Here is a 17,173-nt window from a genome sequence, read left to right on the forward strand (position 1 = left end):
ATTGGCTGTTGGTAAGTCAATCACAGGGCTGGAAATTCTCAGTCTCTCTCGCGAGTTCACATGGGTAGGATCTATGTTCCACCTCTCCTGAGGTATACTTCTTTCAGGAGAGGTGGAACATACATCCTGCCAATGTGAACTCTCTCGAGAGACAGTTTCCAGCCCTGTGATTGGGTTATCAACAGCCAATCAGGAGCGTCGTAAGGGACTGGCCTAGACATCAAATGCACGGTTGATGTGAATCTACTATAGCAGGAATATCTGAATTAGAAGAATGACATAAAAGCGAAATGAATACACAATGTTAAAAACGTGTCTATGAGTGGGTTGTACCGGTGTTAAGGATGTAGGCAGACAGGAACTGGTATTGCTTCATCGTAAGGAAGTTCTGCAGACATAAAAGGATAATGATGACGAAAGAAGCTCAGATTAGACCACGTCCCGCTGCAAAAATGACCTGTCCTTCTTCTGTGCAGAGGACTTTTTTTCTCTCCAAATAAATCTGTTTTGGGATATGAATTAAATATGTCTTTTTCACAACAAATATCTCATTTTTTGTATTTGTTGAGAAATCTGTTTTGGGATATGAATCATATATCTTTCTCAACAAATATCTCATTTTTTGTATTTGTTGAGAAATCTGTTTTGGATATGAATTATATATTTTTCACAATATGTAAGTAATTTTTTTATTTGTTAGGAAATCTGTTTTGGGATATGAATTATACATCTTTCACGACAAATAACTCATTTTTTGTATTTGTTGAGACATCTGCTTTGGGATATGAATTATACATGTTTCACAACAAATAACTCATTTTTTGTATTTGTTGAGACATCTGCTTTGGGATATGAATTATACATCTTTCACAACAAATAACTAATTTTTTGTATTTGTTGGGAAATCTGTTTTAGGGTATGAATTACATATCTTTCAAAATAAATAACTCATTTTTTGTATTTGTTGAGATTTAATAGGGAAGTTTCATTTGTGTTTTTTAGTCGATGGGTGAAATTACTTTGTTTCTGCGCTTAAGAGTGCTCAAGATGCTTTGCTCCCCTCTCTCTCAAATAGATTTAAGAAATTTAATGTTCATTTTTCACACTACTATTCCAAAGTCATGATAACGTAGACTAACGATTGTGAAGAAGAATGTCTATACGATGTCTATACGATCAGCTAATAACTTTTATTAAGATTTGATGTACACTGTTGCATAAATCTCAAAAGACCTTCCTGGGAACGAGCAGTTACTGAACGTAAGCAACTAGATCGGTCACTTCACCCAAGTCTGTAGTAGATCTTGGCCTCACCGGGTGGCAAATGCCTGAGATATATACTAGTATTGCACTAGCCCCGGTTTTCCTACCATGCCCCTAAGTTAGGGTAGGTGTGGTTACATTCTACCGTAACTTGGGTGTGTCAAAGATGAGATTAATTTAATGATTCTATGGTTAAATCTTAAGGTATGCCCCCCCCCCATTTTTTAGGGACTGTTCCGATATTGTTACTGTACTGGAATAGTCACCAGGTGAACGATTTGTTTGAGTTGGTTTCTATGGTGTTTTTACGTTGCATAGAACCAGTGGTTATTCAGCAACGGGACCAACGGCTTTACGAGACTTACGAACCACGTCGAGAGTGTACTTCCATCACCAGAAATACACATCTCTAACCCCTCACTGGATTGCCCGAGAAACTAGCTCGCGGCCACTGAGGAGGCAGGCAAAGACCATACCGATCATGACACTGAGGCGCTCGGGAACGATTTGTGAACGTTCCGAAAACGCGTTCGACTTTTGCAGTTTGGCAGTGAAATACGTATACTATGTAGGTATCGACCGTGGTGGGCAGCGACTTAGTTGAATTAAGGGGATGCACTAACAACCTCTGTTTAGTCCTTTCCATTCCCTTTACGGGAGAAAAAAAGAAATACATATATATGCATTTTTATCACATCACCGTATTTTATATGCGCTTCAGTGGCGTGGTTGTTATGGTCGTTGCCTGTCACCTCGTTGGCCGAGAGTTAGAATCTCTAGCATTCCATTGAGGGGTCAGAGATGTGTATTTCTGGTGATAGAAGTTCTCTCGACGCGGTTCGAAGTCACGTAAAGCCGTTGGTCCCGTTGCTGAATAACCACTGGTTCCATGCAATGTAAAAACACCATACAAACAAATATATATTAATTAAACTACGAATATCTCACTATCCAATCCACGCTTCTTCGGGAATACTCCCGATAGAGAATGATCACCGAAGGGGAATCATAGAGATAAATAGCTCTGTGCCGCATTCTCTCGATTCTGCGACAATACTTTCCCAACGATCCAGTCGACGGTAACCACAAGTGGTAACAGTCGGTCGACGGTACTGATCCATTTATCAATTACGAAATTTTGTAATGATAATCACTTCTCTGTGGGGCCGTCAGGTTCTTCAAAACCTATTATGTTTTAAGCATTGAGGACTAAGAGTGGACTGAAAGAGACCAACAATCTCAAGGAGAAGGAAGCCAAAGAAAATAAGAAAATAATTTATTATATACAAATTTACAAATTAATAGTAATTTATTATATAAAAGTTGTACAGGTTTCAGACATCACAGTAATTAAAACTGTAAAACTGCACAAAAATAGCTAGATAATCCTGCAATAACAAAAAGTATTAAAATTTTAGCTAAACATAAGATTGCACAATGTAAAGCATGGACGAGACACTCATTTAAAACCACAGTCAAACAACCAGGAGTCACTCACGATCCAAACAATAACTTACACGGTACCAATATTTTCGGTATCAATATTTTCAAGAGCAGTAAAAGATAAATCCCAGCAGAAAATTATACAAAACCATGACTCAATAATTCTAAACCAGCAGATAACCTGGTCATATTGTTGACCATAAGAATCAACAAAAAGATTGAGTCGCACAACACAAACACTCAAGGATCCACCAAGACGAATATCCGATACTTCCATGACGACAGCAGCCTCGGAAGAAACTCCTTCCGGAAAAAACCGGAGATACCACAAGAGTCCCCCACGCGACCTCAGGAACGAAACCCTCGGGAGCCACCATCGCCAACACTTCCATGCCGATACCATTTCTTCAGGAACTAGGTCCTCCTCCGCTGTCAACTGGTTATCATCGTCAATACCATTTTCCCTGCCGAATAACCTCTGCTGTTACCACCACCACCAACAAGGCGATACTCGAAACCGGACTGCTGCCGAGTTCACCTGCAAGAACTAGACAGGTGTCTGGTGAGCTGTTTGAAACATGACTGCCTGAAATAAAAACTTAGGGACGAACGACACCTCGCCTCCCCAAACAAAATACAGGTAAACAACTCAAAATACTGGAGAGCAAGCAAACAACTTAACTAGGTAGTTTAAAAACGTAAATTACCTTACAATATATATATATATATATCATATATATATGTGTGTGTGTGTGTATGTATATATATATATATATATATATATATATATATATATATATATATATTGTATATATACAGAAAGGAAAATAAAGATAAAAATAAGTGTCACAGTAGTATTTTAGTAGTAAACTTGTGAATCCATTATCCTTTTTTTTTTTATCTGATTGTACTAAGAAAACTGCTTTCATGTCGCGGATACAATTATGCTTTTTAAAAGAACAGTTTATCATATAGGAAATGTGTTAAATTATTATATAATTTAGCGAGTTAAAATGAGTATTTTAATAAATGATTTATGTGATGTGTATCATCTTTCACTCACTATGAACGCTATCCAAGATTCATGGTTAGTCTTAAATCAAACTTAAGATTATGATAAGAGGATGTTTATGAAAAGGTTCTTCAGTGTACTCATGACATTCCTCTTTCTCCCTTTTTTCCGCTGAGAGCTACCACATTCGTTGAACAGTGGCACCATTATGCAGTCAATGTGCCTCGCTGTCGAACTTCTCAGTTCCAGAAGTCCTTTATTCCTCACACTGTTGGACTGTGGAACTTGTCTCCCTGAGGATGTCGTGCAATTGCAACTTGAGAAGTTCAAGCGAAGTTGCATTACATTATACTACCATCATAATATTCTTCTTGTATTTTGATACGTTTTTATCTATTTATTAATTAATTAATTCATTTTTTCCCCTTTTTTAAAAAGTGGGGTCTCTTCTTTCTGTATTTCCCTTTACCTAGTCTTACTTCTCCGTAACGAACATCATAATATTCTTTGGAAGGTTGAATTTCATGTGAATGTCCCGTATGGGTTTGTTCCATATGAATAGGTTTCTTCCTCTGAATAATAATAATTAGCATGGAACTAATAAGCCGATAAAACTTTGTCTTACAGGCTGTCCGGAATGAAGATGATAGCAAGAAAGTAGCCGATGATACATAACGTAGTTAATGGGATTTTTCATAGAAAGCAGAATTCACTGTATTAATGAATTGTAATACTTTACGAACATTGTGTACTCGCTAAATAGTGGTTAAGCTGTTTAACACACAAGAGGATTCAGTGATATTCCATTATTTATGAGCATTTATTTGAAGTCTCATAGGAAATAGTGCTACCAGTTGGAATAAGGTTTTGTTTGACGTTATACAACGAGAGCGTAAATTTGGCACTTAATGTTTCTGGTTGAATTAATATATGCGAAAAATTATTTTTGAGATGCTACATCTTCCTGTCATCTCCTGATACTCATATCAAGTGGAGCAGTCGAAATAAATGTCCAACGATGCTTACCCACTTTGCATAAGTATGAATTGTGTCGTTTTTTTACTTATGTTTTGTTTTGATTCAACTTTCGTATTTGTAGAAGTCCATTAGTTCCTTTTCTTCCAGTCAACTCTCCTTTGTTTCAAGTGTTCAGCTCTTGCAAGATCCACGATGTTGTCTAGAGCATAAAATGCAGTGGCTTTTTTTTCCCTACAACATTTCCAGATGTTTACCCCGTTTTAAGCACAGGTTGAGCTACCTTACCTATTGGATTGGTTATTCTACTTAACTAATTGTGTAGGTAAGGTAGCTCAACCTGTGCTGAACAGGTTTAATTACCTATAGAGTTACCTAACTAAACCTAGAGGATTAGGTAGGAGACAAAGATAGAGCCTACATTATCACCATGTGATGAGGTACAGTCCGGAAACAAAATTTCGTCAACATAGACTGTTTTGATGTAAAGTGTATATTAACATTTTAAGTATTTTCTGCATTTCTTTTATAGGTGGCACAAACATTATCTGTCTCTGCCTCACTTGTTTTCATGGTTAGTTCAGTTAGTGTGAAGAATAATAGGTATATGTTAGAGACATCTTGGAAATGCAATCAATTATACTTGAAGCGTGTTTATAAGATACACTCAGAAGTTGATTACAGAAGCAGTTGGTTTTCAACTCGTTTGTAACATTTGGCTCCCTAGAAGAGCAGCGTTGGGTAGTTCGAAGGTAGACAGAGCTTCCAAGGCTCAGTTATTACGGTATCATTTTCATCACTTATTTGAAGTGTGCGTTCGGAGTGACAGCTGGAATTTTTCCGCTTTTTCCCCCCATCTTACCAATGACCTTGAGGGTTAGTCAGCTACTCAAGATGATATGAGTTCGTATCTTAACCTCTTAAAAGGGAAAATCCTTATTATAGCCTAACGAAAAACGATGCGCTTGTGAAATAAAATGTCGTGGCATTTACATGTTTTTTTGTAACTTTTGTAACCGTTGACCTTGACTTCACCGCCCACATACTGCATAAGAGGAGTATGCATGACAAATGGCAAGTCTTTGATCTTGTATAGTTCAAAAGTCAAAAGTTATGGCAACAGTTAAATACATGTTTGACCTTTGACTTACAATCATTGATACCATGACCGTGGGCCTTGGATATACCACATAGAATGTCAAGTCCCCATTAACCATAGGTACTACATGACATACATAATTTTCAAGTCAGTCTTCAAAAATAGTAAATATAGAGGGTCGTATAGTTACAAATATCGACTGACAAACCGGTCAATTAGGAAATACCCCTTTGAAGTGAAACTGGGTTATAAAAAAGAAAAGGAGGTTTGATGAAAAGGTAGTTTTTGCTCCTCTTGAAATAGTAAAATTGATTACTTGTGGAGAAGACCTAATTTTCACTGTCGGTTCACTGTTAAAGATTATCCTCTAATTAGATCCTGACGAAAAGTATGGCACTGAAGTACTAGAGCTAACAGAACTTGCTACTGGATTAAAACCGCCGTCTTTATTTCTCGTTAAGAGAACCTAATTTACGTGGTGGTCGTAAGTTTCATGGAAAGAAAATTGAAGTTTCCTGTATGAGTAATAAAGGTGACTTTATCTAAACCAATTCGGAAGTTCTGTTGGTTCCAGCAATCCAGTGTTACATGTTTTATCTAAATCTTATTAGAAAAATCTCTTTAATAATGAGGGAATTGGGTAGTTTCTGCGCTTAAGATTAATGATGAGGTTTACGTAATGGCGTCTAATCACACTTTACCTGGCAGCTGGAGCCCTTCTCCATTTCTGTTTCATTTCTGCGAGGGTGCATTGCTCTCTGCGTCTTATGCATTATGCTTGAGAAAAAAGAGAGAAAGAATGTGATTATGGGTTCGTACCTGGTGTCAGAATTCCTGACGACAAATTACAGCCTTTCATATTGATCGGCGTTCTCCTCCCTTGTGACTCCCATTTCCGTGGCTTTGTTAGCACTCTGCCCACCAGAGCGAAAAATAGAAGCAACGAAAAACAAACGATGCAGAGTTAAGCAAGGAGCACAGAGCAAAATTCCATAAAGAAGGGATTTCTGTGTTCTTTATTTCGGAACAGCTGTTCGCTTCTCACGATAAAAGAGGCTGGTTAGAACGGAAGAGAGCGCGAGTGAGCAAACGTTTTTGGAAAGGTTTCCATTGGATGAATAATTCAAACCCGTTAAGGTTATAGACTTCGTAGGGTCGTGGGGAAACCTTTGATGAAGAAATTGTGTTGGTTTTTTAAAAGTAGATTATAGGCCAAGATAACTTATCTGAAAAGTGGCTGTGGATTTTGTGAGAACGGGCGTATTAAAACTTCACCAACAATTTCCAGCGCTTTTCCAGTCAGTTTATTTTCATACCTATAGTCTGTGAAACTGGCATAGTTACACAAGAACGATAAAGAATGTTTATATTTGTAGGTTTCTGTAGGGAGTTCTTTAGTCTATCATACTATAATGGGTGTAATGTCTGTCTGTCTGTCATTCAATCACGGCCAAACGGCTGGTCAGATGGGAATGAAACTTGGCAGGGATATGGTGGGGACCCCTAAGATGGTTTGTAATGGGGTTTCATCCAACCTACCCCACTCCTTTGTAGGGGGTGGGGGTGAGAAGGGATTCCCTGAAACGGAGCTGTTTCTGGCCGTGAAACGAGGCTGGTTATTCCCGTAGACTTAGTTACGTTACGAATTTTCATACATAATTACTGTACAACTTCCCCGGAGAAAGTTGCGAATATTTCAGCTGGGACACAATAGAAGATGAAAATTATCATCCATATCCGCAAGATTTTTTGAATAACTTAAATCCATCGGGACTGCCAGTGCACAAAATAACGTTGAAGAAGTACTGCCCGGTAATGTTGCTTCGGAATTTCGATCCTGCCAATGGACATTGCAACGGAACGAGGTACACCGTAATGGAGCTAAACTCCCACATCATCGAAGCAGTGATAGCAACGGGCCCTCACACAGGCAAACGTCTGTTCATCCCTCAGATTCCTCTGATGCCTTCGGTCAACCATTTTCCGTTCCAGTTACGGCGCAGGCAGTTTCCCATCAACCAGGCCTTCTCATTCACTGTAAACAAGTCGCAGGGCCAGACTTTGGATCGTGTTGGTGTGTTTCTGCCGTCAACCATGTTCCACATGGCCAACTGTATGTGGCGATGAGCAGAGCAACTGACTCTGCCAACTTGAAATTAAGTTGTGGGCAAACTGATAAGATTGTGTACAAAGAGGTTCTGTAGTAGGTATGTATAAAAATCGTCCTTATTTTAATATTGCTGAACAAATAGTACATATAAATTTTTCACTTCTGCACCCGTATTTTATCACCCATTGTAGATGGGTAAGTTTGCTAGTGAGAATAATGTGTAAATTAACTCTGGCATGTTTCGATTTATATCTAGATTACTCATATACTTATTATTCTGAGAACTCTTAATTTAGATGGATTATTCTTAAGGATGTTAGAATAGTTCATTTTATTGAACTATTTTATTAACTTACTTCGGAGCAAATTCCTCTTTTCTATAAGTAATAACCTTAATATAATGATTATGAAACACCTTTTGAGTTTGATAGAATCGGCGTCCATTTCGCGGATTATTACGAAATTCATTATATATATACATATATAATATATATATATATATATATATATATATATATATATGTGTGTGTGTGTGTGTTATATAATATATATGTGTATATATAATATATATATATTATAATATATATGAATGCGTATAATCCGCGAAATGGACGCGATAAAAATACAAACTCAATGTGTTCATGAATCATTATATTTTAAGTATACTTATACGAAAGAGGATTTGCTTCCGAGTAGTAATAAAATAGTTCAATAAAATGAACTATTCTAATTATCTTAAGAATAATCCGGTCTAATTAAGCAAATCTTTCGGATAAGTATACTTAAATATACTGATTCATCAACACCTTGAGTTTGTATAGAATCGCGTCCATTTCGCGAATTATACGATTCATACATACATACACACACACACACACACATATATATATATATATATATATATATATATATATATATATATATATATATATATATATATATATTGAGAAGAAAGAGAATTAGTAAACGTCTGCAGACATTCAGACGATTATGAAGAATATTTGTGTAGCCACAGGACCCCCAGACGTTTCTCACATACGGCTGCGAACCTGTTAGTGGGGGAAGTTACGACGAATGAAATAGCTGAGAAAGGTGCACTATATTTCTCTAATGTTCACCCCCTTCATTCTGATGGAAAGCTTATTATTCGCCAAACCGAATAAGAATTCTAGGAGAAATGAATGGTGCTGATGCCACAGTGATATTTCAGGAGACCCATGATTTTTTTTTTTTTTTCTATAAAACTCGATTATGTTTGAGGGGCTTGTTGTGATGTTTGATGAGTAGCTAGATGTTATGAATGAGAATATTTTCCTTTTTATGGAGAAAATATTTTATAATGTATTGGTGAAATGAGTCATTGTTATAGATTAAAAACCACTGTTTTGCGCAAAGTGAATGTAAATATGGTATTACAACATATGCAATGTTTTGTCAATAAAGAATGATAATAATAAATGTACGCCATATATATTACGGAAATTAGATTTAGATGATAAGATTTAGGCATTAGTTACATAATTGTGCTATATTCAGCTGAATGAATAGTATGAGTATAAGAGAGTCGTTTTAATATGGCATGGGAAAACAAACAAACAGAGAAAAAGATGTTTTCTTTCCTCCCTTTACTTTTCCAATTTCTCCCTTCTCCCAAACTTTTGACAGCTGTTTTTTTTTACATGGATTCCTTTAGTAACGGCCCTCACCTCCTTTTGTTTTTCCTGTATTGTTTTGCTTCTGTTACAAGAGTATTGCGAACTGTGAATTATGGCGTCTTCTGTTGTTTTTGCGAATCTGGCGGCGCACTTGCTCATTCAATTGCTTCCGGTGTTGCAAGCGTTTCTCTCTCTCTCTCTCTCTCTCTCTCTCTCTCTCTCTCTCTCTCTCTCTCTCTCTCTCTCTCTCTCTCTCAGTACAGGCTTATTCTGGTTTGACTTATGTTTTTAATTTTTTATTATATTTTATTATTCTCAGGTTTTTGTGTGGGGAGATTTTTTCCCCGTACTCTAATAGGACTGGTCCTAAAATACGTCTAACTTTTCTCATTAGGAGAGTGACCCCTGAAGTTAATCGGAAGTCGGTGTTTGGAACTTATTCTTCTGATTCCTCCAGAGGTTTTATTTCCTGTTTTACTCATGTTTATATTTATTAGTTTTTATTTTTTTTTCAAATTTTTCTAACGAATGCATTCACAAAAAAATCAACGTGACTGGTTAGAAGGAAGTCGAAATCAGTTCAATAACGATACTTATAACGGTTTGTAACTCCTTTCAGAAACAAAGTTTTAAAGAAGAGAAAGTTCCAAGGAAAGGTCTGGACGGTATCAGAAAAGGCAGATGAGAAAAGTTAAAAAGTTGGTGATAGTATCAGTGACGGAGGCGTGATCGATTCGTTGATGGGGAACTGAATATAAAGCAGTTCTAACAGCCAGACTTATGTAGTCAATACTGGATGTATTTCTCGAGTTTAGTGTTGATGAACTTCGAGATTTTTTCCTCTTTTCAGATCAGTGAGTGAGCACCTGGCCAAGCAACCCAGGACTCTTGAATCGGCGAACTCGCTCCTTGTAGATGCGAGTTCCGAAGGCAACATTGTCAGTGCACCTCACGTGGTGCACTGTAGCCATTACTTAAGGTTCTTTGCAGTATTTCTTCGGCCATTACTTAAGGTTCTTTGCAGTATTCCTTCGGCCCCTAGCTGCAACCCCTTTCAATCCTTTTACTGTATCTCCAGTCATATTATCTTTCTTCCATTTTGCTATCCACCCTCTCCTGACAATTGTTTCATAGTGCAACTGCTTTAAGGTTTTCCTCTTCTAGTGCTGAATGACCTCATAGATCCCAGGGCTGTGCCTTTGGTCTAAACTCTTATATTCCATTCCATTCCGAAGGTGACATTGCCTCTTCTCCCAGCTGAAGGTCACTCAAGAACTACTGTTCACAGCAGGATGATGGGAACTTTATATTGGAGAGCCACTAGGTTCTTCCCTTCAGCCAATTGACAGACAATGATAAAGAATCAAAATGGAACGCAAAACACGCGGTTAGCAATGAAGGGTACACTTCAGACGTTTTGAAGTACTTGTAAATAACGAGGTAGGCTTGTGCCTCTTGGAAAGAACGAAGCTGTACCTAGACCGGAACCTGTGTGTTTGCAAACAAAACTTCAAGCAGCGCTTCAAGCCCCGCGTAGTCTGCAAACTCGGCTTTTTTCATGCAGATGAAACGGGCGCGTCAAGGACTTTGCTTTGATTTCAGCGCACTGCAAAAATCCTGCTAGCGTGCTCGTTGCAGTACATATGTGAAATCGGGGATTTCATGAAATCCCTAAGGAATTTGTGAAATGACCAATTCGCTTAGGAACATTTGATCCCAAGGACTAGTACTAAACACGAAACAGTGATTCATATACGTTGTTTCGCCGTGTTTAGTACTAGCCCCTGTGGGGGTGGGTGTCAAATGTATTTATCTGTGTTTAGTACTAGCCCCTACTGGATCAGATGTTCATAAAGTGCATTTGTATCCTCATTTTAGGGTCTCAGGAAATGGCAACCCCGAAATAGAACTTTTGGCATCAGCCTCATTACCTTTAACTCCTGATTGGCCGTTGATAAGCCAATCACAGGGCTGTAAACTGTCTCTCGAGAGAGTTCACATAGGCAGGATGTATGTTCCACCTCTCCTAAAAGACGTATACCTCAGGAGAGATGGAACATACATCCTGCCTATGTGAACTCTCAAGAGAGACTTGAGAGTTTTCCAGCCCTATCATTGGTATATCAACAGCCAGTCAGGAGCGTCGTAAGGGACTGGCCTAGACATCAAATGCACGGCTGATGTGAATCTACTATAGTACTAGTGGTACTACTATTTTTCAGTTGGGCAGATTTATTTTCATCGCTTATATTTACAACTGTCAACTTCAGCATTCATCCACACCCTTCAAAACCTGTCCCTTGTGGGGCGCACTGTCAGTGGTACTGAAAGCTCTTTTGCTTTCTGTCTTTTGCATTTTAGCCGTTCCATATGGCCTCTTCCTACTTACCTTTTCAGCTTATTGACTTGGTTCAGCTCTAATTTTCACTTACGAGTCGAGAAAGGCGAATATAAGGACTCAAGAAAATGTTCTTAACGGATGAGAGCATGAAATTGAACATTTCAGAATGATTATTAGACTATACCTGGTTCACTTACGGTAGATTCTTGGATGAGCCGTATGCTTACGAGACGTTTGTTTGGCGGCCGCTGATTGGCTGGTACCGGGAGGTAGGCCGGTCCCAGCCAATCAGCGCCCGCCAAACAAACGTCACGTAGGCATATGACTCACCCCAGAATCTACCTTAAGTGAACCAGCCATAGTGGCTGCACTGCAAGAGAGTAGCAGTTTCATTGATTCATTAGTTTACCCATATTCTTTGGAAGCTTGAATTTCAATTCAGTGGCCTCTGGGGATTGTTCCATATGAATAGGGCTCATCTTCTGAACAATAATAATGATAATAACCTGGAAAAACTAGATTCCGAAGTAGCCCCAGGGCTTATGAGAAGAGTTCTTTTAGAAACAGAGCACATAGTGAGAAAAGTGATTGACTCCTAGGAGGTAGGATACAACCTGGAACCCCACAATATAAAAACCACCCAGTCGAATAGGATGACTGAGATGAATAATGATAATAATAATGTTAATAATAGTACTAATAATAATCCAGCAGGCATGGCAGCATCAAAGGTCATCGACACCAGAAGCAGAGCACAATTTGAGTTCTTTTTTCTTTGCCTCATGATGTCGAAGCAGAGTGACGATGCCAATTATCCCACCGTTCTTTTCCTCTTTCTTCTTCTTCTTCTTCTTCTTGTTTTTAATGGGAAATGAACATTATATTCCTCGTGCAAGATGGCGTCAATAACACTTAGCTGAACGAGTAGCTGACCCAACAGTAATGCCAAGGAAGGCGATGATAAAAACAGAATTAGAAAACAGATGGAATAATTGTAATTTCATTGTGAGAGTAATTGTTCTAAATCTGGCTTTGTACGAGAGAGAGAGAGAGAGAGAGAGAGAGAGAGAGAGAGAGAGGAGAGAGAAATTTAATTAGTTATTTTGAGATAACAGAGGTAAGATATTTAAGAAAATAAGAACATTAATCGATACTATTTTGTTAATTGGCGTCCGATGAGAGAGAGAGAGAGAGAGAGAGAGAGAGAGAGCGGAGAGAGAGAGAGAGAGAGAGAAACGGTAAGGTATAAAGACAATAAAAGCAATAATAGTTACTATTATGTTGTTTGGCATCTAATCAGAGAGAGAGAGAGAGAGTGAGCGAGCGAGTCAAGATCATTGATTCATAATTGAGTCTGTGAGTTCAAGGATAAAATTCATCAATAATCCAACTTTTGTAATTCATTTACCTCATGACCCAAGTTAGATCTGGTTGGCGACGGTGTGCTCGTATGTGAGTATGTGCGCACGCACGTTTGTATTCTTTAAAAAGGCGGTTCGCTAAGAGCAGAGTATGTTTCAAGGGGGTGAGAGCCTTTTGTTAATAAACATATCTATTTATATAAGGAATGGGGTAACGAACTCCGCTCTCTCTCTCTCTCTCTCTCTCTCTCTCTAGGATTTATGTATGTTTATGTACATACATGTATCTTGTACAATCATTCACACATACGCACACACATACTGGTTTTATACACACCGGTATTTATAATTATAAATCATTGAGAGATAACATCTATAATAAATCGAAGAGGTGATATAATATATACTCAACTCTGCCGACAGAGAGAGGGAAAAAAAGAATAATTAGAATAATTACTTCCGTGAAATAAAGGCGTAAAATTCCCTTTGCCGCGATTTCTTTGCTAATGAACACTGCAGTGTGTGAAGAAAGTTTCCTCTCTCGGAGAGTGATTTACGTTATGAATGGTCTTATCAAGAGAATGCTCGAATGTGTGCGTGAAATAAACCATTAATGAAGCTCAAGTTGTTATTCCTTCTCTCTCTCTCTCTCTCTCTCTCTCTCTCTCTCTCTCTCTCAATGATGTGGCCAGTCTTCCCTCTGGAAATAAATCAGGAGAGGAAATATTTTGTAATATAAAACCTAAGGCAAGATTGATGTGACTGGTAAATTGCACTCCAAAGGCCTCACGGAATTCCCGAGGGACTGAGATGAAAATACCTCCCAAGTCCCAACGGCCTCCGTTGCCGTTGGCCGTCTCTGTTCCAACTTCCTGCTCACCGAGGATTTGCGCAAGCGCCTCGGCGGCGTGATCGGTATGGTCTTGGCCTGCCACCTTGGTGGCCGCGAGTTCGATTCTCGGCCACTGAGAAGTGAGAGATGTGTATTTTTGGTGGTAGAAGTTCACTCTCGACGTGATTCGGAAGTCACGTAAAGGCGTTGGTCCCGTTGCTGAATAACCGCTGGTTCCATGCAACGTAAAATGACCATACAAACCGAAGATTTGCGCAAAGAACCGAGTGTCACAGTAATGGAAGGTCTTATGGAAATGTTTGCTGCTGGAAAGTAGATGGAAATGCCTTATGTACATATATATGTATGCATAATGGACTAATGTTTGTGTGTGTATGTGTGTGTCTCCAACATTAAGCTGTTTCCCCTAACAAGGGATGGTTCCAGGGGTTAAGAACACACTGCTCACTATCACATTTCAAATATTAATGGCTGAGTCGCGGATGAACCCCGTGCGCAGAAAATTTCCAGCCACCTACAGATTTCCTAGATGTTATGGTCCTCCCTTTCAGCGCCTCTTCCATGCCAGCTATCCAGTTTAATCCAGGATTTCTCTCCTCTCCCTTCCCAGCGCTTGTTTATTTTACAATTTTAATTAACTTATCCTTTTCATGTATATATTTTTATATATATATATAATATAGTATATATATATATATATATATATATTATATATACTCATGAAGTTTATATGTTGACTGTGAGTGAATGACAGTAAGTTGAAAATGTTGCAATGAACTGTTTGTGTAGTGCATATGTATATATATATATATATATATATATATATATGTGTGTGTGTGTGTGTGTGTGTGTGTGTGTATGTATATATAAAACTCGTATAATTCGGTCAATTATGTTATTTATAAAACAGTGCATATACTTGCTCAGTATCCCATGAAAATTTGATCTTATGTGATCTTATGTCTCATAAATAAATTGTATATTTAGAGCTGAGACGTATCCTGTAGTCTATTTGTTTCATAACATACCAAGACTCAGGCAGTATAAAACTCTTAAGTTAAGTGAGATTTCCATATTTACTGAAAACCTTATATTCCAGCTCAGCTCACAAATACAAAAACTATATAGTTTTAGATTGATGTTTCATATTCATTTTAGGTACATTTATATTTGCATTTTGAAATGTGTAATGACTGTCTTCCGTTTAATAAGACTTGTGATTTTTCTTTCCTCAGAATTCTGTAAAGACGACGGAGAAATGGTAGCCACGTGTGACGCCAAGATAAAGTTTAACAGGTAGGATGAATCATATCTTTGTCCACTTATCACTGATTATTATATCTCGATGTCCTATCTTCAGAAAATAGAAATCAGTTGATACTTGCATGACTTTATAAAGCACAAACAAGTACAGATTAAAAAAATATAGCATTAACAGAAAAGAGAAAGAAATGGAGGAATGTTCGATAAAAAAAATTATACGACTGGATATAGGATTGAGCAGCTTTCTTGTTTCTCGAGTTCTATGCTGCATCTGATATAAGCATCCTTGCGATCGCTATGCTTCATCTGGTGTGATCATCCTCTTACTACATGCTGCACGTACAATGCAGGTAGAATGCCTAAGCATGCGTCCATTGATAGGTGCTTCCGCATTCCATTTGTGTATGTGTATGTGTTTGTGTGTGTGTGTGTGTGTGTGTGTGTGTGTGTGTGTGTGGGATGGGGAAGAGTACCAATTAAGTGGCCTTTTAGTGATCCGAACGGTCAGTGTAAAAATGGTTTATGGAACTGAGTATTATAATTTACTGTCCATATAAACAAAAAGTACATCAGATGCCATCGAAAAATGGGTAAAATATTTGACCTTTTTTAGTCGGATAAATCTCGCGTTCATCTTCCAGTAGAACTGCGCACTGTAATAGTCACTTTTGTTGATGTGGCCTTCAGTGTTTGACGTAGTTCAAGCCGCGAAGAATTTGTGATATCACCGATTTCCTTTCTCAAATAGAACTAATCAGGGTTACTGGCAATATACGCCTGTGTTGTTGGTTGTTGTTGTTGTTATGGAGTCAACATACTCAGGTTCCTAGAAATCGATAGGTCAGTGAGAGGCAGAGGAGTAACAACTGTGAATATTAGGTTTTCATGCTTACCTGCATTTGTTCGTAGAGTTTGCACGTCTATCATTGCTGTATGTACTTTACAGTGTATATATATATATCACAAGGCGGAGAGGTAAAGGCATGTCTCAGCGTACATAATTTATTGCCGACGTTTCACATTGCTACGATGCATTTTCAAGGCTGGGAAATTGATAAAAATACGAACATATAAAACTCGTCACTGGTAAAACACGGTATAATATTTAAAATTGGACACTAAAACATTTAAAATGTAAAAAATTACTATACAACAACACTAAGTTGGAGAGACAACCTACCAGAGTAAAAAATAGGTGACTGAAGGACAGATCGGGGAGAAAAAAAATTAAAAAAACACCCACACACAAAACTATAAGTAAACAAACAAGTGGTTAGGTTATAAACAACTGAACTGACGAGGACTGGGCATTTAAAATCGGTACATTGGTTTTGATTAAAATGGATTCCAGTGTTAAAAGTTCATCATCCTTATTGGCTGATCCAATAATTTTAAAATCATCGATGTCCAAGCGGGAGCGACAGGTAATAGTGTGGTTACGGATGCTAAATAACTCAGGATTGGATAGTTTGCATCCTGTTCGGAAACTGACTCCTTTGTGGGCGCAGAAACGGACTTGTAGCAGCCTCTTCGTACATCCAACATAAGTACCCCGATTACATCTGGGACAAGTGTATTTATAAACTATGTTGGACATCAAAGGCTGGCTTAATCTGTCTTTGGCTCTGAAAAGAGATCGGAGGGTTAGAGGATTTTTCGGAATTAATTTTAGGTTCAAGGCTGGTAGTTCATTGTTAATTAATTGTATAACCGAATTTAAATGCCCAGTCCTCGTCAGTTCAGTTGTTTATAGCCCAACCACTTGTTTGCTTACTTAAGTTCTGTCTCTCGTCTTTTG

General features: G+C 38.0%; 1 protein-coding gene across 5 annotated transcripts in view; it reads left to right on the top strand.

Annotated features, from left to right (window-relative positions):
• Positions 1 to 17,173, top strand: part of LOC135217312 (uncharacterized) — a 214,545-nt gene that overhangs the window by 66,570 nt on the left and 130,802 nt on the right. For all 5 annotated transcript variants that reach the window (XM_064253094.1, XM_064253092.1, XM_064253096.1 and 2 more), the window contains exon 2: positions 15,348 to 15,408. The gene's annotated coding sequence lies outside the window, so the exon portion shown is untranslated. The remainder of the gene's footprint in view (positions 1 to 15,347; positions 15,409 to 17,173) is intronic.

The sequence above is a fragment of the Macrobrachium nipponense genome, chromosome 7, assembly GCF_015104395.2.
Source record: "Macrobrachium nipponense isolate FS-2020 chromosome 7, ASM1510439v2, whole genome shotgun sequence".
Lineage (NCBI taxonomy): Eukaryota > Metazoa > Arthropoda > Malacostraca > Decapoda > Palaemonidae > Macrobrachium > Macrobrachium nipponense.